This window comes from Pleurodeles waltl, chromosome 4_1 (assembly GCF_031143425.1).
Source record: "Pleurodeles waltl isolate 20211129_DDA chromosome 4_1, aPleWal1.hap1.20221129, whole genome shotgun sequence".
Lineage (NCBI taxonomy): Eukaryota > Metazoa > Chordata > Amphibia > Caudata > Salamandridae > Pleurodeles > Pleurodeles waltl.
This window is the reverse complement of record NC_090442.1, coordinates 55,670,908-55,697,329: the sequence shown is the minus strand read 5'-3', so window position 1 is coordinate 55,697,329 and position 26,422 is coordinate 55,670,908. Positions and strand designations below refer to the sequence as shown.

General features: G+C 52.5%; 9 non-coding genes across 9 annotated transcripts; 6 read left to right on the top strand and 3 right to left on the bottom strand.

Moving 5' to 3' along the window:
* The first annotated feature begins 408 nt into the window (after nucleotides 1–408).
* On the top strand, nucleotides 409–479 carry TRNAG-GCC (transfer RNA glycine (anticodon GCC)). The gene has a single exon. It is a non-coding gene; the product is annotated as a tRNA-Gly (tRNA).
* Nucleotides 480–4,899: 4,420 nt separating this feature from the next.
* Nucleotides 4,900–4,970, top strand: TRNAG-GCC (transfer RNA glycine (anticodon GCC)). The gene has a single exon. It is a non-coding gene; the product is annotated as a tRNA-Gly (tRNA).
* Nucleotides 4,971–7,143: 2,173 nt separating this feature from the next.
* TRNAG-GCC (transfer RNA glycine (anticodon GCC)) lies at nucleotides 7,144–7,214 on the top strand. The gene has a single exon. It is a non-coding gene; the product is annotated as a tRNA-Gly (tRNA).
* Nucleotides 7,215–7,610: 396 nt separating this feature from the next.
* On the bottom strand, nucleotides 7,611–7,684 carry TRNAN-GUU (transfer RNA asparagine (anticodon GUU)). The gene has a single exon. It is a non-coding gene; the product is annotated as a tRNA-Asn (tRNA).
* A 1,703-nt stretch (nucleotides 7,685–9,387) lies between these two features.
* Nucleotides 9,388–9,458, top strand: TRNAG-GCC (transfer RNA glycine (anticodon GCC)). Its single transcript has one exon. It is a non-coding gene; the product is annotated as a tRNA-Gly (tRNA).
* Nucleotides 9,459–11,631: 2,173 nt separating this feature from the next.
* TRNAG-GCC (transfer RNA glycine (anticodon GCC)) lies at nucleotides 11,632–11,702 on the top strand. Its single transcript has one exon. It is a non-coding gene; the product is annotated as a tRNA-Gly (tRNA).
* A 396-nt stretch (nucleotides 11,703–12,098) lies between these two features.
* On the bottom strand, nucleotides 12,099–12,172 carry TRNAN-GUU (transfer RNA asparagine (anticodon GUU)). Its single transcript has one exon. It is a non-coding gene; the product is annotated as a tRNA-Asn (tRNA).
* A 4,417-nt stretch (nucleotides 12,173–16,589) lies between these two features.
* Nucleotides 16,590–16,663, bottom strand: TRNAN-GUU (transfer RNA asparagine (anticodon GUU)). Its single transcript has one exon. It is a non-coding gene; the product is annotated as a tRNA-Asn (tRNA).
* Nucleotides 16,664–25,104: 8,441 nt separating this feature from the next.
* TRNAG-GCC (transfer RNA glycine (anticodon GCC)) lies at nucleotides 25,105–25,175 on the top strand. The gene has a single exon. It is a non-coding gene; the product is annotated as a tRNA-Gly (tRNA).
* The last annotated feature ends 1,247 nt before the right edge of the window (nucleotides 25,176–26,422 follow it).

Below are 26,422 nucleotides of genomic sequence, written 5' to 3'. Positions count from 1 at the left end.
AACTCTGCCCGTTTCTCCCCAGGATTTTGGGGAGGACAGGGAATCTGGCCAGGTCAGTGACTAGGCTTTCCCAGAAGGAAAGTCCAGTGACAGTGGCATGTTGTGAAACACAAGATTGCTGGTGGTCTGGAGGGTGCTTTCTGTCAGCCACTTCTCCCGGGAGCAGCCAGAGAGCAGGCTGATGTCGTGCTCTGTCAAGCACAACACTGGCCCCAAACCACTGTCCTTAGCAAAAGCAGAAACATTCATAGTTTCAGTCTCCTGCATCTGATTCCTGCCATCAGCATGTGAACGTTTGGCAGTCCAAGGCTTGCCATGCAAACTTTGTTCATAGGTGTCCCATGCGAATGCATGGGCCTCATCACTACTGTCTACGGCAGGGCTCTCTGCTCAGCCTATGTAAGTGAAGCATTGGTGGTTCAGTGGTAGAATTCTCGCCTGCCACGCGGGAGGCCCGGGTTCGATTCCCGGCCAATGCAAAGCGCCCTTCTTTTGGCTTTGCTTTAGAAGTCAGAGATATAGACTTGGTGGGGAAAAAAATGTCAAAGAGTGATCCCGACGTGATTTGAACACGCAACCTTCTGATCTGGAGTCAGACGCGCTACCGTTGCGCCACGAGGTCCCTGTGCATGCAGTTCTCAGCCCCCGATCAAGAAATGCTTCTGTGCCTTTTATTGGCCCTCAGTACGCCTGTGGTTAAAGTAGAAGGCTTGGTGTCCCGTTTCCAGTCCTATTGGTGGAAATGACTAGAGGTGAAGAGATGAGAGAAGATAGAAATGTTGAGATAGAGCATGTCATGCAGGCAAAGCGAGAGCTCTAAGAGCAAAGCCAGACAGCTGTGTTTTAATTCAGGACTTGATGTAGGCAAAAGCATACGTCCCTGGGTGGGCTTGAACCACCAACCTTTCAGTTAACAGCCGAACGCGCTAACCGATTGCGCCACAGAGACCAACCACCGCAGTGAGCGTGTTGGGACTCAATATATGTTTTTACCTTTGTGCTCCTGCCTGCAGCTCTAAGGTCCTGGCATAAGACAGGTAGGCTTAGACTCCATTGTGACATGTCTTACTTCTCTTAGAAGAAGGTTCTGAGTTGCCAGGCAGCTTATCTTCTGCCGGGCACACTTTCCTTTGCAGGCTTTCAGGTTGTGAATCCAGCACTGCTTAGGTGTCCATGTCAGACATGAGCAGCTCATTGAGCCCCACTGTGTGTTTTTTGTGGAGATACAACTCTCAGACTAGAGGGAGCAGGCGGGAAGTGGGTGAGACTCACACAGGGTGGGTGGGGCAGTTAAAGGATGTTATCTAATAGTGTAATCGAGGAGTTGGGTTTTTTGTGCACTACACTTTAACCAGCGATTCTTTCTAAAAGGAAATCCCAGGGCAGTACCCGCAATGAGTGGCATCCCCACACCCGAGGTTGCATTGTGGTAGCTGTTCCCTGAGCCCATAGCCCCTGTCCCCATGTCGCCCTTTCTCCTCGTGTAACTCACCCCAGGTTCGGTGGCTCTGATACTTGCTGCTTCTGCTGCGCGATCATCCCCATGATCTGGGCCTTTGTACGAAATGTCATGTAAGATGACTTTATTCAGCACGGCGTTTGTCATTTGATTGGTTGTCCTGTCACTGTTGGATGTTTTCTTGCGCAGACTACTGTCTAATGGTGGGAAGGCCACGAGACACGTGACTTTTCTCTTTCCTTGTTAGCATAGTTTCCTGCCACTGTCTTGGTGTGCTGCCAGCCTGTGAGACACGTGTCTTGCCCATCTCAGCTCCACTGTGGCATGTTAGATATGTCTTTGAGCAGAGTCCCGGTCCCAGAGCTGCTGCCTTCTCTGCACTCTGGCTTGTAAGACTGCAGGCAAAGGCCCTCCCTGGCCCCTCAGCCAGATAGATACATTTACCTGCAGGGCTCAGCTTTGGTGAAAGATATTGGCGAGAGAGAGGAAAGGGGACGGCCCGTGGTGCACCCCCTATTTTGCATAGAACCACAGCCTCCTGGGAGGGGAGAGACATGAGGGTTCTCAGGGAAAGCCCTCCCAGGAGTGTTGAAGGGCAGGACGTGAAACACAGCAATCCCGGAATGGCCTGGTCTAAGATGCCTGTGCAATAGGCCTGGCCCTAGGCTTCCGGGGCTCTTCCTCGGCAGAGGCCCCAGTGGTATGAGCCCGACCAGGGCTGTGCCCGACCAGGGCTGTAGGGCGCGTTGGGAGCGCGTTAGGGACGCGAAAGAGGGCGCAGGGCGCAGAACTCTGCCCGTTTCTCCCCAGGATTTTGGGGAGGACAGGGAATCTGGCCAGGTCAGTGACTAGGCTGTCCCAGAAGGAAAGTCCAGTGACAGTGGCATGTTGTGAAACACAAGATTGCTGGTGGTCTGGAGGGTGCTTTCTGTCAGCCACTTCTCCCGGGAGCAGCCAGAGAGCAGGCTGATGTCGTGCTCTGTCAAGCACAACACTGGCCCCAAACCACTGTCCTTAGCAAAAGCAGAAACATTCATAGTTTCAGTCTCCTGCATCTGATTCCTGCCATCAGCATGTGAACGTTTGGCAGTCCAAGGCTTGCCATGCAAACTTTGTTCATAGGTGTCCCATGCGAATGCATGGGCCTCATCACTACTGTCTACGGCAGGGCTCTCTGCTCAGCCTATGTAAGTGAAGCATTGGTGGTTCAGTGGTAGAATTCTCGCCTGCCATGCGGGAGGCCCGGGTTTGATTCCCGGCCAATGCAAAGCGCCCTTCTTTTGGCTTTGCTTTAGAAGTCAGAGATATAGACTTGGTGGGGAAAAAAATGTCAAAGAGTGACCCCGACGTGATTTGAACACGCAACCTTCTGATCTGGAGTCAGACACCCTACCGTTGCGCCACGAGGTCCCTGTGCATACAGTTCTCAGCCCCGGATCAAGAAATGCTTCTGTGCCTTTTATTGGCCCTCAGTACGCCTGTGGTTAAAGTAGAAGGCTTGGTGGCCCGTTTCCAGTCCTATTGGTGGAAATGACTAGAGGTGAAGAGATGAGAGAAGATAGAAATGTTGAGATAGAGCATGTCACGCAGGCAAAGCGAGAGCTCTAAGAGCAAAGCCAGACAGCTGTGTTTTAATTCAGGACTTGATGTAGGCAAAAGCATACGTCCCTGGGTGGGCTTGAACCACCAACCTTTCGGTTAACAGCCAAACGCGCTAACCGATTGCGCCACAGAGACCAACCACCGCAGTGAGCGTGTTGGGACTCAATATATGTTTTTACCTTTGTGCTCCTGCCTGCAGCTCTAAGGTCCTGGCATAAGACAGGTAGGCTTAGACTCCATTGTGACATGTCTTACTTCTCTTAGAAGAAGGTTCTGAGTTGCCAGGCAGCTTATCTTCTGCCGGGCACACTTTCCTTTGCAGGCTTTCAGGTTGTGAATCCAGCACTGCTTAGGTGTCCATGTCAGACATGAGCAGCTCATTGAGCCCCACTGTGTGTTTTTTGTGGAGATACAACTCTCAGACTAGAGGGAGCAGGCGGGAAGTGGGTGAGACTCACACAGGGTGGGTGGGGCAGTTAAAGGATGTTATCTAATAGTGTAATCGAGGAGTTGGGTTTTTTGTGCACTACACTTTAACCAGCGATTCTTTCTAAAAGGAAATCCCAGGGCAGTACCCGCAATGAGTGGCATCCCCACACCCGAGGTTGCATTGTGGTAGCTGTTCCCTGAGCCCATAGCCCCTGTCCCCATGTCGCCCTTTCTCCTCGTGTAACTCACCTCAGGTTCGGTGGCTCTGATACTTGCTGCTTCTGCGCGATCATCCCCATGATCTGGGCCTTTGTACGAAATGTCATGTAAGATGACTTTATTCAGCACAGCGTTTGTCATTTGCTTGGTTGTCCTGTCACTGTTGGATGTTTTCTTGCGCAGACTACTGTCTAATGGTGGGAAGGCCACGAGACACGTGACTTTTCTCTTTCCTTGTTAGCATAGTTTCCTGCCACTGTCTTGTTGTGCTGCCTGCCTGTGAGACACGTGTCTTGCCCATCTCAGCTCCACTGTGGCATGTTAGATATGTCTTTGAGCAGAGTCCCGGTCCCAGAGCTGCTGCCTTCTCTGCACTCTGGCTTGTAAGACTGCAGGCAAAGGCCCTCCCTGGCCCCTCAGCCAGATAGATACATTTACCTGCAGGGCTCAGCTTTGGTGAAAGATATTGGCGAGAGAGAGGAAAGGGGACGGCCCGTGGTGCACCCCCTATTTTGCATAGAACCACAGCCTCCTGGGAGGGCAGAGACATGAGGGTTCTCAGGGAAAGCCCTCCCAGGAGTGTTGAAGGGCAGGACGTGAAACACAGCAATCCCGGAATGGCCTGGTCTAAGATGCCTGTGCAATAGGCCTGGCCCTAGGCTTCCGGGGCTCTTCCTCGGCAGAGGCCCCAGTGGTATGAGCCCGACCAGGGCTGTGCCCGACCAGGGCTGTAGGGCGCGTTGGGAGCGCGTTAGGGACGCGAAAGAGGGCGCAGGGCGCAGAACTCTGCCCGTTTCTCCCCAGGATTTTGGGGAGGACAGGGAATCTGGCCAGGTCAGTGACTAGGCTTTCCCAGAAGGAAAGTCCAGTGACAGTGGCATGTTGTGAAACACAAGATTGCTGGTGGTCTGGAGGGTGCTTTCTGTCAGCCACTTCTCCCGGGAGCAGCCAGAGAGCAGGCTGATGTCGTGCTCTGTCAAGCACAACACTGGCCCCAAACCACTGTCCTTAGCAAAAGCAGAAACATTCATAGTTTCAGTCTCCTGCATCTGATTCCTGCCATCAGCATGTGAACGTTTGGCAGTCCAAGGCTTGCCATGCAAACTTTGTTCATAGGTGTCCCATGCGAATGCATGGGCCTCATCACTACTGTCTACGGCAGGGCTCTCTGCTCAGCCTATGTAAGTGAAGCATTGGTGGTTCAGTGGTAGAATTCTCGCCTGCCACGCGGGAGGCCCGGGTTCGATTCCCGGCCAATGCAAAGCGCCCTTCTTTTGGCTTTGCTTTAGAAGTCAGAGATATAGACTTGGTGGGGAAAAAAATGTCAAAGAGTGACCCCGACGTGATTTGAACACGCAACCTTCTGATCTGGAGTCAGACACCCTACCGTTGCGCCACGAGGTCCCTGTGCATGCAGTTCTCAGCCCCGGATCAAGAAATGCTTCTGTGCCTTTTATTGGCCCTCAGTACGCCTGTGGTTAAAGTAGAAGGCTTGGTGGCCCGTTTCCAGTCCTATTGGTGGAAATGACTAGAGGTGAAGAGATGAGAGAAGATAGAAATGTTGAGATAGAGCATGTCACGCAGGCAAAGCGAGAGCTCTAAGAGCAAAGCCAGACAGCTGTGTTTTAATTCAGGACTTGATGTAGGCAAAAGCATACGTCCCTGGGTGGGCTTGAACCACCAACCTTTCGGTTAACAGCCAAACGCGCTAACCGATTGCGCCACAGAGACCAACCACCGCAGTGAGCGTGTTGGGACTCAATATATGTTTTTACCTTTGTGCTCCTGCCTGCAGCTCTAAGGTCCTGGCATAAGACAGGTAGGCTTAGACTCCATTGTGACATGTCTTACTTCTCTTAGAAGAAGGTTCTGAGTTGCCAGGCAGCTTATCTTCTGCCGGGCACACTTTCCTTTGCAGGCTTTCAGGTTGTGAATCCAGCACTGCTTAGGTGTCCATGTCAGACATGAGCAGCTCATTGAGCCCCACTGTGTGTTTTTTGTGGAGATACAACTCTCAGACTAGAGGGAGCAGGCGGGAAGTGGGTGAGACTCACACAGGGTGGGTGGGGCAGTTAAAGGATGTTATCTAATAGTGTAATCGAGGAGTTGGGTTTTTTGTGCACTACACTTTAACCAGCGATTCTTTCTAAAAGGAAATCCCAGGGCAGTACCCGCAATGAGTGGCATCCCCACACCCGAGGTTGCATTGTGGTAGCTGTTCCCTGAGCCCATAGCCCCTGTCCCCATGTCGCCCTTTCTCCTCGTGTAACTCACCTCAGGTTCGGTGGCTCTGATACTTGCTGCTTCTGCGCGATCATCCCCATGATCTGGGCCTTTGTACGAAATGTCATGTAAGATGACTTTATTCAGCACAGCGTTTGTCATTTGCTTGGTTGTCCTGTCACTGTTGGATGTTTTCTTGCGCAGACTACTGTCTAATGGTGGGAAGGCCACGAGACACGTGACTTTTCTCTTTCCTTGTTAGCATAGTTTCCTGCCACTGTCTTGTTGTGCTGCCTGCCTGTGAGACACGTGTCTTGCCCATCTCAGCTCCACTGTGGCATGTTAGATATGTCTTTGAGCAGAGTCCCGGTCCCAGAGCTGCTGCCTTCTCTGCACTCTGGCTTGTAAGACTGCAGGCAAAGGCCCTCCCTGGCCCCTCAGCCAGATAGATACATTTACCTGCAGGGCTCAGCTTTGGTGAAAGATATTGGCGAGAGAGAGGAAAGGGGACGGCCCGTGGTGCACCCCCTATTTTGCATAGAACCACAGCCTCCTGGGAGGGCAGAGACATGAGGGTTCTCAGGGAAAGCCCTCCCAGGAGTGTTGAAGGGCAGGACGTGAAACACAGCAATCCCGGAATGGCCTGGTCTAAGATGCCTGTGCAATAGGCCTGGCCCTAGGCTTCCGGGGCTCTTCCTCGGCAGAGGCCCCAGTGGTATGAGCCCGACCAGGGCTGTGCCCGACCAGGGCTGTAGGGCGCGTTGGGAGCGCGTTAGGGACGCGAAAGAGGGCGCAGGGCGCAGAACTCTGCCCGTTTCTCCCCAGGATTTTGGGGAGGACAGGGAATCTGGCCAGGTCAGTGACTAGGCTTTCCCAGAAGGAAAGTCCAGTGACAGTGGCATGTTGTGAAACACAAGATTGCTGGTGGTCTGGAGGGTGCTTTCTGTCAGCCACTTCTCCCGGGAGCAGCCAGAGAGCAGGCTGATGTCGTGCTCTGTCAAGCACAACACTGGCCCCAAACCACTGTCCTTAGCAAAAGCAGAAACATTCATAGTTTCAGTCTCCTGCATCTGATTCCTGCCATCAGCATGTGAACGTTTGGCAGTCCAAGGCTTGCCATGCAAACTTTGTTCATAGGTGTCCCATGCGAATGCATGGGCCTCATCACTACTGTCTACGGCAGGGCTCTCTGCTCAGCCTATGTAAGTGAAGCATTGGTGGTTCAGTGGTAGAATTCTCGCCTGCCACGCGGGAGGCCCGGGTTCGATTCCCGGCCAATGCAAAGCGCCCTTCTTTTGGCTTTGCTTTAGAAGTCAGAGATATAGACTTGGTGGGGGAAAAAATGTCAAAGAGTGACCACGCCGTGATTTGAACACGCAACCTTCTGATCTGGAGTCAGACGCGCTACCGTTGCGCCACGAGGTCCCTGTGCATGCAGTTCTCAGCCCCGGATCAAGAAATGCTTCTGTGCCTTTTATTGGCCCTCAGTACGCCTGTGGTTAAAGTAGAAGGCTTGGTGTCCCGTTTCCAGTCCTATTGGTGGAAATGACTAGAGGTGAAGAGATGAGAGAAGATAGAAATGTTGAGATAGAGCATGTCACGCAGGCAAAGCGAGAGCTCTAAGAGCAAAGCCAGACAGCTGTGTTTTAATTCAGGACTTGATGTAGGCAAAAGCATACGTCCCTGGGTGGGCTTGAACCACCAACCTTTCGGTTAACAGCCGAACGCGCTAACCGATTGCGCCACAGAGACCAACCACCGCAGTGAGTGTGTTGGGACTCAATATATGTTTTTACCTTTGTGCTCCTGCCTGCAGCTCTAAGGTCCTGGCATAAGACAGGTAGGCTTAGACTCCATTGTGACATGTCTTACTTCTCTTAGAAGAAGGTTCTGAGTTGCCAGGCAGCTTATCTTCTGCCGGGCACACTTTCCTTTGCAGGCTTTCAGGTTGTGAATCCAGCACTGCTTAGGTGTCCATGTCAGACATGAGCAGCTCATTGAGCCCCACTGTGTGTTTTTTGTGGAGATACAACTCTCAGACTAGAGGGAGCAGGCGGGAAGTGGGTGAGACTCACACAGGGTGGGTGGGGCAGTTAAAGGATGTTATCTAATAGTGTAATCGAGGAGTTGGGTTTTTTGTGCACTACACTTTAACCAGCGATTCTTTCTAAAAGGAAATCCCAGGGCAGTACCCGCAATGAGTGGCATCCCCACACCCGAGGTTGCATTGTGGTAGCTGTTCCCTGAGCCCCTAGCCCCTGTCCCCATGTCGCCCTTTCTCCTCGTGTAACTCACCTCAGGTTCGGTGGCTCTGATACTTGCTGCTTCTGCGCGATCATCCCCATGATCTGGGCCTTTGTACGAAATGTCATGTAAGATGACTTTATTCAGCACAGCGTTTGTCATTTGCTTGGTTGTCCTGTCACTGTTGGATGTTTTCTTGCGCAGACTACTGTCTAATGGTGGGAAGGCCACGAGACACGTGACTTTTCTCTTTCCTTGTTAGCATAGTTTCCTGCCACTGTCTTGTTGTGCTGCCTGCCTGTGAGACACGTGTCTTGCCCATCTCAGCTCCACTGTGGCATGTTAGATATGTCTTTGAGCAGAGTCCCGGTCCCAGAGCTGCTGCCTTCTCTGCACTCTGGCTTGTAAGACTGCAGGCAAAGGCCCTCCCTGGCCCCTCAGCCAGATAGATACATTTACCTGCAGGGCTCAGCTTTGGTGAAAGATATTGGCGAGAGAGAGGAAAGGGGACGGCCCGTGGTGCACCCCCTATTTTGCATAGAACCACAGCCTCCTGGGAGGGCAGAGACATGAGGGTTCTCAGGGAAAGCCCTCCCAGGAGTGTTGAAGGGCAGGACGTGAAACACAGCAATCCCGGAATGGCCTGGTCTAAGATGCCTGTGCAATAGGCCTGGCCCTAGGCTTCCGGGGCTCTTCCTCGGCAGAGGCCCCAGTGGTATGAGCCCGACCAGGGCTGTGCCCGACCAGGGCTGTAGGGCGCGTTGGGAGCGCGTTAGGGACGCGAAAGAGGGCGCAGGGTGCAGAACTCTGCCCGTTTCTCCCCAGGATTTTGGGGAGGACAGGGAATCTGGCCAGGTCAGTGACTAGGCTTTCCCAGAAGGAAAGTCCAGTGACAGTGGCATGTTGTGAAACACAAGATTGCTGGTGGTCTGGAGGGTGCTTTCTGTCAGCCACTTCTCCCGGGAGCAGCCAGAGAGCAGGCTGATGTCGTGCTCTGTCAAGCACAACACTGGCCCCAAACCACTGTCCTTAGCAAAAGCAGAAACATTCATAGTTTCAGTCTCCTGCATCTGATTCCTGCCATCAGCATGTGAACGTTTGGCAGTCCAAGGCTTGCCATGCAAACTTTGTTCATAGGTGTCCCATGCGAATGCATGGGCCTCATCACTACTGTCTACGGCAGGGCTCTCTGCTCAGCCTATGTAAGTGAAGCATTGGTGGTTCAGTGGTAGAATTCTCGCCTGCCACGCGGGAGGCCCGGGTTCGATTCCCGGCCAATGCAAAGCGCCCTTCTTTTGGCTTTGCTTTAGAAGTCAGAGATATAGACTTGGTGGGGAAAAAAATGTCAAAGAGTGACCCCGACGTGATTTGAACACGCAACCTTCTGATCTGGAGTCAGACACCCTACCGTTGCGCCACGAGGTCCCTGTGCATGCAGTTCTCAGCCCCGGATCAAGAAATGCTTCTGTGCCTTTTATTGGCCCTCAGTACGCCTGTGGTTAAAGTAGAAGGCTTGGTGGCCCGTTTCCAGTCCTATTGGTGGAAATGACTAGAGGTGAAGAGATGAGAGAAGATAGAAATGTTGAGATAGAGCATGTCACGCAGGCAAAGCGAGAGCTCTAAGAGCAAAGCCAGACAGCTGTGTTTTAATTCAGGACTTGATGTAGGCAAAAGCATACGTCCCTGGGTGGGCTTGAACCACCAACCTTTCGGTTAACAGCCAAACGCGCTAACCGATTGCGCCACAGAGACCAACCACCGCAGTGAGCGTGTTGGGACTCAATATATGTTTTTACCTTTGTGCTCCTGCCTGCAGCTCTAAGGTCCTGGCATAAGACAGGTAGGCTTAGACTCCATTGTGACATGTCTTACTTCTCTTAGAAGAAGGTTCTGAGTTGCCAGGCAGCTTATCTTCTGCCGGGCACACTTTCCTTTGCAGGCTTTCAGGTTGTGAATCCAGCACTGCTTAGGTGTCCATGTCAGACATGAGCAGCTCATTGAGCCCCACTGTGTGTTTTTTGTGGAGATACAACTCTCAGACTAGAGGGAGCAGGCGGGAAGTGGGTGAGACTCACACAGGGTGGGTGGGGCAGTTAAAGGATGTTATCTAATAGTGTAATCGAGGAGTTGGGTTTTTTGTGCACTACACTTTAACCAGCGATTCTTTCTAAAAGGAAATCCCAGGGCAGTACCCGCAATGAGTGGCATCCCCACACCCGAGGTTGCATTGTGGTAGCTGTTCCCTGAGCCCCTAGCCCCTGTCCCCATGTCACCCTTTCTCCTCGTGTAACTCACCTCAGGTTCGGTGGCTCTGATACTTGCTGCTTCTGCGCGATCATCCCCATGATCTGGGCCTTTGTACGAAATGTCATGTAAGATGACTTTATTCAGCACAGCGTTTGTCATTTGCTTGGTTGTCCTGTCACTGTTGGATGTTTTCTTGCGCAGACTACTGTCTAATGGTGGGAAGGCCACGAGACACGTGACTTTTCTCTTTCCTTGTTAGCATAGTTTCCTGCCACTGTCTTGTTGTGCTGCCTGCCTGTGAGACACGTGTCTTGCCCATCTCAGCTCCACTGTGGCATGTTAGATATGTCTTTGAGCAGAGTCCCGGTCCCAGAGCTGCTGCCTTCTCTGCACTCTGGCTTGTAAGACTGCAGGCAAAGGCCCTCCCTGGCCCCTCAGCCAGATAGATACATTTACCTGCAGGGCTCAGCTTTGGTGAAAGATATTGGCGAGAGAGAGGAAAGGGGACGGCCCGTGGTGCACCCCCTATTTTGCATAGAACCACAGCCTCCTGGGAGGGCAGAGACATGAGGGTTCTCAGGGAAAGCCCTCCCAGGAGTGTTGAAGGGCAGGACGTGAAACACAGCAATCCCGGAATGGCCTGGTCTAAGATGCCTGTGCAATAGGCCTGGCCCTAGGCTTCCGGGGCTCTTCCTCGGCAGAGGCCCCAGTGGTATGAGCCCGACCAGGGCTGTGCCCGACCAGGGCTGTAGGGCGCGTTGGGAGCGCGTTAGGGACGCGAAAGAGGGCGCAGGGCGCAGAACTCTGCCCGTTTCTCCCCAGGATTTTGGGGAGGACAGGGAATCTGGCCAGGTCAGTGACTAGGCTTTCCCAGAAGGAAAGTCCAGTGACAGTGGCATGTTGTGAAACACAAGATTGCTGGTGGTCTGGAGGGTGCTTTCTGTCAGCCACTTCTCCCGGGAGCAGCCAGAGAGCAGGCTGATGTCGTGCTCTGTCAAGCACAACACTGGCCCCAAACCACTGTCCTTAGCAAAAGCAGAAACATTCATAGTTTCAGTCTCCTGCATCTAATTCCTGCCATCAGCATGTGAACGTTTGGCAGTCCAAGGCTTGCCATGCAAACTTTGTTCATAGGTGTCCCATGCGAATGCATGGGCCTCATCACTACTGTCTACGGCAGGGCTCTCTGCTCAGTATATGTAAGTGAAGCATTGGTGGTTCAGTGGTAGAATTCTCGCCTGCCACGCGGGAGGCCCGGGTTCGATTCCCGGCCAATGCAAAGCGCCCTTCTTTTGGCTTTGCTTTAGAAGTCAGAGATATAGACTTGGTGGGGAAAAAAATGTCAAAGAGTGATCCCGACGTGATTTGAACACGCAACCTTCTGATCTGGAGTCAGACGCGCTACCGTTGCGCCACGAGGTCCCTGTGCATGCAGTTCTCAGCCCCCGATCAAGAAATGCTTCTGTGCCTTTTATTGGCCCTCAGTACGCCTGTGGTTAAAGTAGAAGGCTTGGTGTCCCGTTTCCAGTCCTATTGGTGGAAATGACTAGAGGTGAAGAGATGAGAGAAGATAGAAATGTTGAGATAGAGCATGTCACGCAGGCAAAGCGAGAGCTCTAAGAGCAAAGCCAGACAGCTGTGTTTTAATTCAGGACTTGATGTAGGCAAAAGCATATGTCCCTGGGTGGGCTTGAACCACCAACCTTTCGGTTAACAGCCGAACGCGCTAACCGATTGCGCCACAGAGACCAACCACTGCAGTGAGCGTGTTGGGACTCAATATATGTTTTTACCTTTGTGCTCCTGCCTGCAGCTCTAAGGTCCTGGCATAAGACAGGTAGGCTTAGACTCCATTGTGACATGTCTTACTTCTCTTAGAAGAAGGTTCTGAGTTGCCAGGCAGCTTATCTTCTGCCGGGCACACTTTCCTTTGCAGGCTTTCAGGTTGTGAATCCAGCACTGCTTAGGTGTCCATGTCAGACATGAGCAGCTCATTGAGCCCCACTGTGTGTTTTTTGTGGAGATACAACTCTCAGACTAGAGGGAGCAGGCGGGAAGTGGGTGAGACTCACACAGGGTGGGTGGGGCAGTTAAAGGATGTTATCTAATAGTGTAATCGAGGAGTTGGGTTTTTTGTGCACTACACTTTAACCAGCGATTCTTTCTAAAAGGAAATCCCAGGGCAGTACCCGCAATGAGTGGCATCCCCACACCCGAGGTTGCATTGTGGTAGCTGTTCCCTGAGCCCATAGCCCCTGTCCCCATGTCGCCCTTTCTCCTCGTGTAACTCACCCCAGGTTCGGTGGCTCTGATACTTGCTGCTTCTGCTGCGCGATCATCCCCATGATCTGGGGCTTTGTATGAAATGTCATGTAAGATGACTTTATTCAGCACAGCGTTTGTCATTTGCTTGGTTGTCCTGTCACTGTTGGATGTTTTCTTGCGCAGACTACTGTCTAATGGTGGGAAGGCCACGAGACACGTGACTTTTCTCTTTCCTTGTTAGCATAGTTTCCTGCCACTGTCTTGGTGTGCTGCCAGCCTGTGAGACACGTGTCTTGCCCATCTCAGCTCCACTGTGGCATGTTAGATATGTCTTTGAGCAGAGTCCCGGTCCCAGAGCTGCTGCCTTCTCTGCACTCTGGCTTGTAAGACTGCAGGCAAAGGCCCTCCCTGGCCCCTCAGCCAGATAGATACATTTACCTGCAGGGCTCAGCTTTGGTGAAAGATATTGGCGAGAGAGAGGAAAGGGGACGGACCGTGGTGCACCCCCTATTTTGCATAGAACCACAGCCTCCTGGGAGGGCAGAGACTTGAGGGTTCTCAGGGAAAGCCCTCCCAGGAGTGTTGAAGGGCAGGACGTGAAACACAGCAATCCCGGAATGGCCTGGTCTAAGATGCCTATGCAATAGGCCTGGCCCTAGGCTTCCGGGGCTCTTCCTCGGCAGAGGCCCCAGTGGTATGAGCCCGACCAGGGCTGTGCCCGACCAGGGCTGTAGGGCGCGTTGGGAGCACGTTAGGGAAGCGAAAGAGGGCGCAGGGCGCAGAACTCTGTCCGTTTCTCGCCCGGATTTTGGGGAGGACAGGGAATCTGGCCAGGTCAGTGACTAGGCTTTCCCAGAAGGAAAGTCCAGTGACAGTGGCATGTTGTGAAACACAAGATTGCTGGTGGTCTGGAGGGTGCTTTCTGTCAGCCACTTCTCCCGGGAGCAGCCAGAGAGCAGGCTGATGTTGTGCTCTGTCAAGCACAACACTGGCCCCAAACCACTGTCCTTAGCAAAAGCAGAAACATTCATAGTTTCAGTCTCCTGCATCTGATTCCTGCCATCAGCATGTGAACGTTTGGCAGTCCAAGGCTTGCCATGCAAACTTTGTTCATAGGTGTCCCATGCGAATGCATGGGCCTCATCACTACTGTCTACGGCAGGGCTCTCTGCTCAGCCTATGTAAGTGATGCATTGGTGGTTCAGTGGTAGAATTCTCACATGCCACGCGGGAGGCCCGGGTTCGATTCCCGGCCAATGCAAAGCGCCCTTCTTTTGGCTTTGCTTTAGAAGTCAGAGATATAGACTTGGAGGGGAAAAAAATGTCAAAGAGTGACCCCAACGTGATTTGAACACGCAACCTTCTGATCTGGAGTCAGACGCGCTACCGTTGCGCCACGAGGTCCCTGTGCATGTAGTTCTCAGCCCCGGATCAAGAAATGCTTCTGTGCCTTTTATTGGCCATCAGTACGCCTGTGGTTAAAGTAGAAGGCTTGGTGGCCCGTTTCCAGTCCTATTGGTGGAAATGACTAGAGGTGAAGAGATGAGAGAAGATAGAAATGTTGAGATAGAGCATGTCACGCAGGCAAAGCGAGAGCTCTAAGAGCAAAGCCAGACAGCTGTGTTTTAATTCAGGACTTGATGTAGGCAAAAGCTTACGTCCCTAGGTGGGCTTGAACCACCAACCTTCCGGTTAACAGCCGAACGCGCTAACCGATTGCGCCACAGAGACCAACCACCGCAGTGAGCGTGTTGGGACTCAATATATGTTTTTACCTTTGTGCTCCTGCCTGCAGCTCTAAGGTCCTGGCATAAAACAGGTAGGCTTAGACTCCATTGTGACATGTCTTACTTCTCTTAGAAGAAGGTTCTGAGTTGCCAGGCAGCTTATCTTCTGCCGTGCACACTTTCCTTTGCAGGCTTTCAGGTTGTGAATCCAGCACTGCTTAGGTGTCCATGTCAGACATGAGCAGCTCATTGAGCCCCACTGTGTGTTTTTTGTGGAGATACAACTCTCAGACTAGAGGGAGCAGGCGGGAAGTGGGTGAGACTCACACAGGGTGGGTGGGGCAGTTAAAGGATGTTATCTAATAGTGTAATCGAGGAGTTGGGTTTTTTGTGCACTACACTTTAACCAGCGATTCTTTCTAAAAGGAAATCCCAGGGCAGTACCCGCAATGAGTGGCATCCCCACACCCGAGGTTGCATTGTGGTAGCTGTTCCCTGAGCCCCTAGCCCCTGTCCCCATGTCGCCCTTTCTCCTCGTGTAACTCACCTCAGGTTCGGTGGCTCTGATACTTGCTGCTTCTGCGCGATCATCCCCATGATCTGGGCCTTTGTACGAAATGTCATGTAAGATGACTTTATTCAGCACAGCGTTTGTCATTTGCTTGGTTGTCCTGTCACTGTTGGATGTTTTCTTGCGCAGACTACTGTCTAATGGTGGGAAGGCCACGAGACACGTGACTTTTCTCTTTCCTTGTTAGCATAGTTTCCTGCCACTGTCTTGTTGTGCTGCCTGCCTGTGAGACACGTGTCTTGCCCATCTCAGCTCCACTGTGGCATGTTAGATATGTCTTTGAGCAGAGTCCCGGTCCCAGAGCTGCTGCCTTCTCTGCACTCTGGCTTGTAAGACTGCAGGCAAAGGCCCTCCCTGGCCCCTCAGCCAGATAGATACATTTACCTGCAGGGCTCAGCTTTGGTGAAAGATATTGGCGAGAGAGAGGAAAGGGGACGGCCCGTGGTGCACCCCCTATTTTGCATAGAACCACAGCCTCCTGGGAGGGCAGAGACATGAGGGTTCTCAGGGAAAGCCCTCCCAGGAGTGTTGAAGGGCAGGACGTGAAACACAGCAATCCCGGAATGGCCTGGTCTAAGATGCCTGTGCAATAGGCCTGGCCCTAGGCTTCCGGGGCTCTTTCTCGGCAGAGGCCCCAGTGGTATGAGCCCGACCAGGGCTGTGCCCGACCAGGGCTGTAGGGCGCGTTGGGAGCGCGTTAGGGACGCGAAAGAGGGCGCAGGGCGCAGAACTCTGCCCGTTTCTCCCCAGCATTTTGGGGAGGACAGGGAATCTGGCCAGGTCAGTGACTAGGCTTTCCCAGAAGGAAAGTCCAGTGACAGTGGCATGTTGTGAAACACAAGATTGCTGGTGGTCTGGAGGGTGCTTTCTGTCAGCCACTTCTCCCGGGAGCAGCCAGAGAGCAGGCTGATGTCGTGCTCTGTCAAGCACAACACTGGCCCCAAACCACTGTCCTTAGCAAAAGCAGAAACATTCATAGTTTCAGTCTCCTGCATCTGATTCCTGCCATCAGCATGTGAACGTTTGGCAGTCCAAGGCTTGCCATGCAAACTTTGTTCATAGGTGTCCCATGCGAATGCATGGGCCTCATCACTACTGTCTACGGCAGGGCTCTCTGCTCAGCCTATGTAAGTGAAGCATTGGTGGTTCAGTGGTAGAATTCTTGCCTGCCACGTGGGAGGCCCGGGTTCGATTCCCGGCCAATGCAAAGCGCCCTTCTTTTGGCTTTGCTTTAGAAGTCAGAGATATAGACTTGGTGGGTAAAAAAATGTCAAAGAGGGACCCCGACGTGATTTGAACACGCAACCTTCTGATCTGGAGTCAGACGCGCTACCGTTGCGCCACAAGGTCCCTGTGCATGCAGTTCTCAGCCCCGGATCAAGAAATGCTTCTGTGCCTTTTATTGGCCCTCAGTACGCCTGTGGTTAAAGTAGAAGGCTTGGTGTCCCGTTTCCAGTCCTATTGGTGGAAATGACTAGAGGTGAAGAGATGAGAGAAGATAGAAATGTTGAGATAGAGCATGTCACGCAGGCAAAGCGAGAGCTCTAAGAGCAAAGCCAGACAGCTGTGTTTTAATTCAGGACTTGATGTAGGCAAAAGCATACGTCCCTGGGTGGGCTTGAACCACCAACCTTTCGGTTAACAGCCGAACGCGCTAACCGATTGCGCCACAGAGACCAACCACCGCAGTGAGTGTGTTGGGACTCAATATATGTTTTTACCTTTGTGCTCCTGCCTGCAGCTCTAAGGTCCTGGCATAAGACAGGTAGGCTTAGACTCCATTGTGACATGTCTTACTTCTCTTAGAAGAAGGTTCTGAGTTGCCAGGCAGCTTATCTTCTGCCGGGCACACTTTCCTTTGCAGGCTTTCAGGTTGTGAATCCAGCACTGCTTAGGTGTCCATGTCAGACATGAGCAGCTCATTGAGCCCCACTGTGTGTTTTTTGTGGAGATACAACTCTCAGACTAGAGGGAGCAGGCGGGAAGTGGGTGAGACTCACACAGGGTGGGTGGGGCAGTTAAAGGATGTTATCTAATAGTGTAATCGAGGAGTTGGGTTTTTTGTGCACTACACTTTAACCAGCGATTCTTTCTAAAAGGAAATCCCAGGGCAGTACCCGCAATGAGTGGCATCCCCACACCCGAGGTTGCATTGTGGTAGCTGTTCCCTGAGCCCCTAGCCCCTGTCCCCATGTCGCCCTTTCTCCTCGTGTAACTCACCTCAGGTTCGGTGGCTCTGATACTTGCTGCTTCTGCGCGATCATCCCCATGATCTGGGCCTTTGTACGAAATGTCATGTAAGATGACTTTATTCAGCACAGCGTTTGTCATTTGCTTGGTTGTCCTGTCACTGTTGGATGTTTTCTTGCGCAGACTACTGTCTAATGGTGGGAAGGCCACGAGACACGTGACTTTTCTCTTTCCTTGTTAGCATAGTTTCCTGCCACTGTCTTGTTGTGCTGCCTGCCTGTGAGACACGTGTCTTGCCCATCTCAGCTCCACTGTGGCATGTTAGATATGTCTTTGAGCAGAGTCCCGGTCCCAGAGCTGCTGCCTTCTCTGCACTCTGGCTTGTAAGACTGCAGGCAAAGGCCCTCCCTGGCCCCTCAGCCAGATAGATACATTTACCTGCAGGGCTCAGCTTTGGTGAAAGATATTGGCGAGAGAGAGGAAAGGGGACGGCCCGTGGTGCACCCCCTATTTTGCATAGAACCACAGCCTCCTGGGAGGGCAGAGACATGAGGGTTCTCAGGGAAAGCCCTCCCAGGAGTGTTGAAGGGCAGGACGTGAAACACAGCAATCCCGGAATGGCCTGGTCTAAGATGCCTGTGCAATAGGCCTGGCCCTAGGCTTCCGGGGCTCTTCCTCGGCAGAGGCCCCAGTGGTATGAGCCCGACCAGGGCTGTGCCCGACCAGGGCTGTAGGGCGCGTTGGGAGCGCGTTAGGGACGCGAAAGAGGGCGCAGGGCGCAGAACTCTGCCCGTTTCTCCCCAGGATTTTGGGGAGGACAGGGAATCTGGCCAGGTCAGTGACTAGGCTTTCCCAGAAGGAAAGTCCAGTGACAGTGGCATGTTGTGAAACACAAGATTGCTGGTGGTCTGGAGGGTGCTTTCTGTCAGCCACTTCTCCCGGGAGCAGCCAGAGAGCAGGCTGATGTCGTGCTCTGTCAAGCACAACACTGGCCCCAAACCACTGTCCTTAGCAAAAGCAGAAACATTCATAGTTTCAGTCTCCTGCATCTGATTCCTGCCATCAGCATGTGAACGTTTGGCAGTCCAAGGCTTGCCATGCAAACTTTGTTCATAGGTGTCCCATGCGAATGCATGGGCCTCATCACTACTGTCTACGGCAGGGCTCTCTGCTCAGCCTATGTAAGTGAAGCATTGGTGGTTCAGTGGTAGAATTCTCGCCTGCCACGCGGGAGGCCTGGGTTCGATTCCCGGCCAATGCAAAGCGCCCTTCTTTTGGCTTTGCTTTAGAAGTCAGAGATATAGACTTGGTGGGGAAAAAAATGTCAAAGAGTGACCCCGACGTGATTTGAACACGCAACCTTCTGATCTGGAGTCAGACACCCTACCGTTGCGCCACGAGGTCCCTGTGCATGGAGTTCTCAGCCCCGGATCAAGAAATGCTTCTGTGCCTTTTATTGGCCCTCAGTACGCCTGTGGTTAAAGTAGAAGGCTTGGTGGCCCGTTTCCAGTCCTATTGGTGGAAATGACTAGAGGTGAAGAGATGAGAGAAGATAGAAATGTTGAGATAGAGCATGTCACGCAGGCAAAGCGAGAGCTCTAAGAGCAAAGCCAGACAGCTGTGTTTTAATTCAGGACTTGATGTAGGCAAAAGCATACGTCCCTGGGTGGGCTTGAACCACCAACCTTTCGGTTAACAGCCAAACGCGCTAACCGATTGCGCCACAGAGACCAACCACCGCAGTGAGCGTGTTGGGACTCAATATATGTTTTTACCTTTGTGCTCCTGCCTGCAGCTCTAAGGTCCTGGCATAAGACAGGTAGGCTTAGACTCCATTGTGACATGTCTTACTTCTCTTAGAAGAAGGTTCTGAGTTGCCAGGCAGCTTATCTTCTGCCGGGCACACTTTCCTTTGCAGGCTTTCAGGTTGTGAATCCAGCACTGCTTAGGTGTCCATGTCAGACATGAGCAGCTCATTGAGCCCCACTGTGTGTTTTTTGTGGAGATACAACTCTCAGACTAGAGGGAGCAGGCGGGAAGTGGGTGAGACTCACACAGGGTGGGTGGGGCAGTTAAAGGATGTTATCTAATAGTGTAATCGAGGAGTTGGGTTTTTTGTGCACTACACTTTAACCAGCGATTCTTTCTAAAAGGAAATCCCAGGGCAGTACCCGCAATGAGTGGCATCCCCACACCCGAGGTTGCATTGTGGTAGCTGTTCCCTGAGCCCATAGCCCCTGTCCCCATGTCGCCCTTTCTCCTCGTGTAACTCACCCCAGGTTCGGTGGCTCTGATACTTGCTGCTTCTGCTGCGCGATCATCCCCATGATCTGGGCCTTTGTATGAAATGTCATGTAAGATGACTTTATTCAGCACAGCGTTTGTCATTTGCTTGGTTGTCCTGTCACTGTTGGATGTTTTCTTGCGCAGACTACTGTCTAATGGTGGGAAGGCCACGAGACACGTGACTTTTCTCTTTCCTTGTTAGCATAGTTTCCTGCCACTGTCTTGGTGTGCTGCCAGCCTGTGAGACACGTGTCTTGCCCATCTCAGCTCCACTGTGGCATGTTAGATATGTCTTTGAGCAGAGTCCCGGTCCCAGAGCTGCTGCCTTCTCTGCACTCTGGCTTGTAAGACTGCAGGCAAAGGCCCTCCCTGGCCCCTCAGCCAGATAGATACATTTACCTGCAGGGCTCAGCTTTGGTGAAAGATATTGGCGAGAGAGAGGAAAGGGGACGGACCGTGGTGCACCCCCTATTTTGCATAGAACCACAGCCTCCTGGGAGGGCAGAGACTTGAGGGTTCTCAGGGAAAGCCCTCCCAGGAGTGTTGAAGGGCAGGACGTGAAACACAGCAATCCCGGAATGGCCTGGTCTAAGATGCCTGTGCAATAGGCCTGGCCCTAGGCTTCCGGGGCTCTTCCTCGGCAGAGGCCCCAGTGGTATGAGCCCGACCAGGGCTGTGCCCGACCAGGGCTGTAGGGCGCGTTGGGAGCACGTTAGGGAAGCGAAAGAGGGCGCAGGGCGCAGAACTCTGTCCGTTTCTCGCCCGGATTTTGGGGAGGACAGGGAATCTGGCCAGGTCAGTGACTAAGCTTTCCCAGAAGGAAAGTCCAGTGACAGTGGCATGTTGTGAAACACAAGATTGCTGGTGGTCTGGAGGGTGCTTTCTGTCAGCCACTTCTCCCGGGAGCAGCCAGAGAGCAGGCTGATGTTGTGCTCTGTCAAGCACAACACTGGCCCCAAACCACTGTCCTTAGCAAAAGCAGAAACATTCATAGTTTCAGTCTCCTGCATCTGATTCCTGCCATCAGCATGTGAACGTTTGGCAGTCCAAGGCTTGCCATGCAAACTTTGTTCATAGGTGTCCCATGCGAATGCATGGGCCTCATCACTACTGTCTACGGCAGGGCTCTCTGCTCAGCCTATGTAAGTGATGCATTGGTGGTTCAGTGGTAGAATTCTCACATGCCACGCGGGAGGCCCGGGTTCGATTCCCGGCCAATGCAAAGCGCCCTTCTTTTGGCTTTGCTTTAGAAGTCAGAGATATAGACTTGGAGGGGAAAAAAATGTCAAAGAGTGACCCCAACGTGATTTGAACACGCAACCTTCTGATCTGGAGTCAGACGCGCTACCGTTGCGCCACGAGGTCCCTGTGCATGTAGTTCTCAGCCCCGGATCAAGAAATGCTTCTGTGCCTTTTATTGGCCCTCAGTACGCCTGTGGTTAAAGTAGAAGGCTTGGTGGCCCGTTTCCAGTCCTATTGGTGGAAATGACTAGAGGTGAAGAGATGAGAGAAGATAGAAATGTTGAGATAGAGCATGTCACGCAGGCAAAGCGAGAGCTCTAAGAGCAAAGCCAGACAGCTGTGTTTTAATTCAGGACTTGATGTAGGCAAAAGCTTACGTCCCTAGGTGGGCTTGAACCACCAACCTTTCGGTTAACAGCCGAACGCGCTAACCGATTGCGCCACAGAGACCAACCACCGAAGTGAGCGTGTTGGGACTCAATATATGTTTTTACCTTTGTGCTCCTGCCTGCAGCTCTAAGGTCCTGGCATAAAACAGGTAGGCTTAGACTCCATTGTGACATGTCTTACTTCTCTTAGAAGAAGGTTCTGAGTTGCCAGGCAGCTTATCTTCTGCCGTGCACACTTTCCTTTGCAGGCTTTCAGGTTGTGAATCCAGCACTGCTTAGGTGTCCATGTCAGACATGAGCAGCTCATTGAGCCCCACTGTGTGTTTTTTGTGGAGATACAACTCTCAGACTAGAGGGAGCAGGCGGGAAGTGGGTGAGACTCACACAGGGTGGGTGGGGCAGTTAAAGGATGTTATCTAATAGTGTAATCGAGGAGTTGGGTTTTTTGTGCACTACACTTTAACCAGCGATTCTTTCTAAAAGGAAATCCCAGGGCAGTACCCGCAATGAGTGGCATCCCCACACCCGAGGTTGCATTGTGGTAGCTGTTCCCTGAGCCCCTAGCCCCTGTCCCCATGTCGCCCTTTCTCCTCGTGTAACTCACCTCAGGTTCGGTGGCTCTGATACTTGCTGCTTCTGCGCGATCATCCCCATGATCTGGGCCTTTGTACGAAATGTCATGTAAGATGACTTTATTCAGCACAGCGTTTGTCATTTGCTTGGTTGTCCTGTCACTGTTGGATGTTTTCTTGCGCAGACTACTGTCTAATGGTGGGAAGGCCACGAGACACGTGACTTTTCTCTTTCCTTGTTAGCATAGTTTCCTGCCACTGTCTTGTTGTGCTGCCTGCCTGTGAGACACGTGTCTTGCCCATCTCAGCTCCACTGTGGCATGTTAGATATGTCTTTGAGCAGAGTCCCGGTCCCAGAGCTGCTGCCTTCTCTGCACTCTGGCTTGTAAGACTGCAGGCAAAGGCCCTCCCTGGCCCCTCAGCCAGATAGATACATTTACCTGCAGGGCTCAGCTTTGGTGAAAGATATTGGCGAGAGAGAGGAAAGGGGACGGCCCGTGGTGCACCCCCTATTTTGCATAGAACCACAGCCTCCTGGGAGGGCAGAGACATGAGGGTTCTCAGGGAAAGCCCTCCCAGGAGTGTTGAAGGGCAGGACGTGAAACACAGCAATCCCGGAATGGCCTGGTCTAAGATGCCTGTGCAATAGGCCTGGCCCTAGGCTTCCGGGGCTCTTCCTCGGCAGAGGCCCCAGTGGTATGAGCCCGACCAGGGCTGTGCCCGACCAGGGCTGTAGGGCGCGTTGGGAGCGCGTTAGGGACGCGAAAGAGGGCGCAGGGCGCAGAACTCTGCCCGTTTCTCCCCAGCATTTTGGGGAGGACAGGGAATCTGGCCAGGTCAGTGACTAGGCTTTCCCAGAAGGAAAGTCCAGTGACAGTGGCATGTTGTGAAACACAAGATTGCTGGTGGTCTGGAGGGTGCTTTCTGTCAGCCACTTCTCCCGGGAGCAGCCAGAGAGCAGGCTGATGTTGTGCTCTGTCAAGCACAACACTGGCCCCAAACCACTGTCCTTAGCAAAAGCAGAAACATTCATAGTTTCAGTCTCCTGCATCTGATTCCTGCCATCAGCATGTGAACGTTTGGCAGTCCAAGGCTTGCCATGCAAACTTTGTTCATAGGTGTCCCATGCGAATGCATGGGCCTCATCACTACTGTCTACGGCAGGGCTCTCTGCTCAGCCTATGTAAGTGAAGCATTGGTGGTTCAGTGGTAGAATTCTTGCCTGCCACGTGGGAGGCCCGGGTTCGATTCCCGGCCAATGCAAAGCGCCCTTCTTTTGGCTTTGCTTTAGAAGTCAGAGATATAGACTTGGTGGGTAAAAAAATGTCAAAGAGGGACCCCGACGTGATTTGAACACGCAACCTTCTGATCTGGAGTCAGACGCGCTACCGTTGCGCCACGAGGTCCCTGTGCATGCAGTTCTCAGCCCCGGATCAAGAAATGCTTCTGTGCCTTTTATTGGCCCTCAGTACGCCTGAGGTTAAAGTAGAACGCTTGGTGTCCCGTTTCCAGTCCTATTGGTGGAAATGACTAGAGGTGAAGAGATGAGAGAAGATAGAAATGTTGAGATAGAGCATGTCATGCAGGCAAAGCGAGAGCTCTAAGAGCAAAGCCAGACAGCTGTGTTTTAATTCAGGACTTGATGTAGGCAAAAGCATACGTCCCTGGGTGGGCTTGAACCACCAACCTTTCAGTTAACAGCCGAACACGCTAACCGATTGCGCCACAGAGACCAACCACCGCAGTGAGCGTGTTGGGACTCAATATATGTTTTTACCTTTGTGCTCCTGCCTGCAGCTCTAAGGTCCTGGCATAAGACAGGTAGGCTTAGACTCCATTGTGACATGTCTTACTTCTCTTAGAAGAAGGTTCTGAGTTGCCAGGCAGCTTATCTTCTGCCAGGCACACTTTCCTTTGCAGGCTTTCAGGTTGTGAATCCAGCACTGCTTAGGTGTCCATGTCAGACATGAGCAGCTCATTGAGCCCCACTGTGTGTTTTTTGTGGAGATACAACTCTCAGACTAGAGGGAGCAGGCGGGAAGTGGGTGAGACTCACACAGGGTGGGTGGGGCAGTTAAAGGATGTTATCTAATAGTGTAATCGAGGAGTTGGGTTTTTTGTGCACTACACTTTAACCAGCGATTCTTTCTAAAAGGAAATCCCAGGGCAGTACCCGCAATGAGTGGCATCCCCACACCCGAGGTTGCATTGTGGTAGCTGTTCCCTGAGCCCATAGCCCCTGTCCCCATGTCGCCCTTTCTCCTCGTGTAACTCACCCCAGGTTCGGTGGCTCTGATACTTGCTGCTTCTGCTGCGCGATCATCCCCATGATCTGGGCCTTTGTACGAAATGTCATGTAAGATGACTTTATTCAGCACGGCGTTTGTCATTTGATTGGTTGTCCTGTCACTGTTGGATGTTTTCTTGCGCAGACTACTGTCTAATGGTGGGAAGGCCACGAGACACGTGACTTTTCTCTTTCCTTGTTAGCATAGTTTCCTGCCACTGTCTTGGTGTGCTGCCAGCCTGTGAGACACGTGTCTTGCCCATCTCAGCTCCACTGTGGCATGTTAGATATGTCTTTGAGCAGAGTCCCGGTCCCAGAGCTGCTGCCTTCTCTGCACTCTGGCTTGTAAGACTGCAGGCAAAGGCCCTCCCTGGCCCCTCAGCCAGATAGATACATTTACCTGCAGGGCTCAGCTTTGGTGAAAGATATTGGCGAGAGAGAGGAAAGGGGACGGCCCGTGGTGCACCCCCTATTTTGCATAGAACCACAGCCTCCTGGGAGGGGAGAGACATGAGGGTTCTCAGGGAAAGCCCTCCCAGGAGTGTTGAAGGGCAGGACGTGAAACACAGCAATCCCAGAATGGCCTGGTCTAAGATGCCTGTGCAATAGGCCTGGCCCTAGGCTTCCGGGGCTCTTCCTCGGCAGAGGCCCCAGTGGTATGAGCCCGACCAGGGCTGTGCCCGACCAGGGCTGTAGGGCGCGTTGGGAGCGCGTTAGGGACGCGAAAGAGGGCGCAGGGCGCAGAACTCTGCCCGTTTCTCCCCAGGATTTTGGGGAGGACAGGGAATCTGGCCAGGTCAGTGACTAGGCTGTCCCAGAAGGAAAGTCCAGTGACAGTGGCATGTTGTGAAACACAAGATTGCTGGTGGTCTGGAGGGTGCTTTCTGTCAGCCACTTCTCCCGGGAGCAGCCAGAGAGCAGGCTGATGTCGTGCTCTGTCAAGCACAACACTGGCCCCAAACCACTGTCCTTAGCAAAAGCAGAAACATTCATAGTTTCAGTCTCCTGCATCTGATTCCTGCCATCAGCATGTGAACGTTTGGCAGTCCAAGGCTTGCCATGCAAACTTTGTTCATAGGTGTCCCATGCGAATGCATGGGCCTCATCACTACTGTCTACGGCAGGGCTCTCTGCTCAGCCTATGTAAGTGAAGCATTGGTGGTTCAGTGGTAGAATTCTCGCCTGCCACGCGGGAGGCCCGGGTTCGATTCCCGGCCAATGCAAAGCGCCCTTCTTTTGGCTTTGCTTTAGAAGTCAGAGATATAGACTTGGTGGGGAAAAAAATGTCAAAGAGTGACCCCGACGTGATTTGAACACGCAACCTTCTGATCTGGAGTCAGACACCCTACCGTTGCGCCACGAGGTCCCTGTGCATGCAGTTCTCAGCCCCGGATCAAGAAATGCTTCTGTGCCTTTTATTGGCCCTCAGTACGCCTGTGGTTAAAGTAGAAGGCTTGGTGGCCCGTTTCCAGTCCTATTGGTGGAAATGACTAGAGGTGAAGAGATGAGAGAAGATAGAAATGTTGAGATAGAGCATGTCACGCAGGCAAAGCGAGAGCTCTAAGAGCAAAGCCAGACAGCTGTGTTTTAATTCAGGACTTGATGTAGGCAAAAGCATACGTCCCTGGGTGGGCTTGAACCACCAACCTTTCGGTTAACAGCCAAACGCGCTAACCGATTGCGCCACAGAGACCAACCACCGCAGTGAGCGTGTTGGGACTCAATATATGTTTTTACCTTTGTGCTCCTGCCTGCAGCTCTAAGGTCCTGGCATAAGACAGGTAGGCTTAGACTCCATTGTGACATGTCTTACTTCTCTTAGAAGAAGGTTCTGAGTTGCCAGGCAGCTTATCTTCTGCCGGGCACACTTTCCTTTGCAGGCTTTCAGGTTGTGAATCCAGCACTGCTTAGGTGTCCATGTCAGACATGAGCAGCTCATTGAGCCCCACTGTGTGTTTTTTGTGGAGATACAACTCTCAGACTAGAGGGAGCAGGCGGGAAGTGGGTGAGACTCACACAGGGTGGGTGGGGCAGTTAAAGGATGTTATCTAATAGTGTAATCGAGGAGTTGGGTTTTTTGTGCACTACACTTTAACCAGCGATTCTTTCTAAAAGGAAATCCCAGGGCAGTACCCGCAATGAGTGGCATCCCCACACACGAGGTTGCATTGTGGTAGCTGTTCCCTGAGCCCCTAGCCCCTGTCCCCATGTCGCCCTTTCTCCTCGTGTAACTCACCTCAGGTTCGGTGGCTCTGATACTTGCTGCTTCTGCGCGATCATCCCCATGATCTGGGCCTTTGTACGAAATGTCATGTAAGATGACTTTATTCAGCACAGCGTTTGTCATTTGCTTGGTTGTCCTGTCACTGTTGGATGTTTTCTTGCGCAGACTACTGTCTAATGGTGGGAAGGCCACGAGACACGTGACTTTTCTCTTTCCTTGTTAGCATAGTTTCCTGCCACTGTCTTG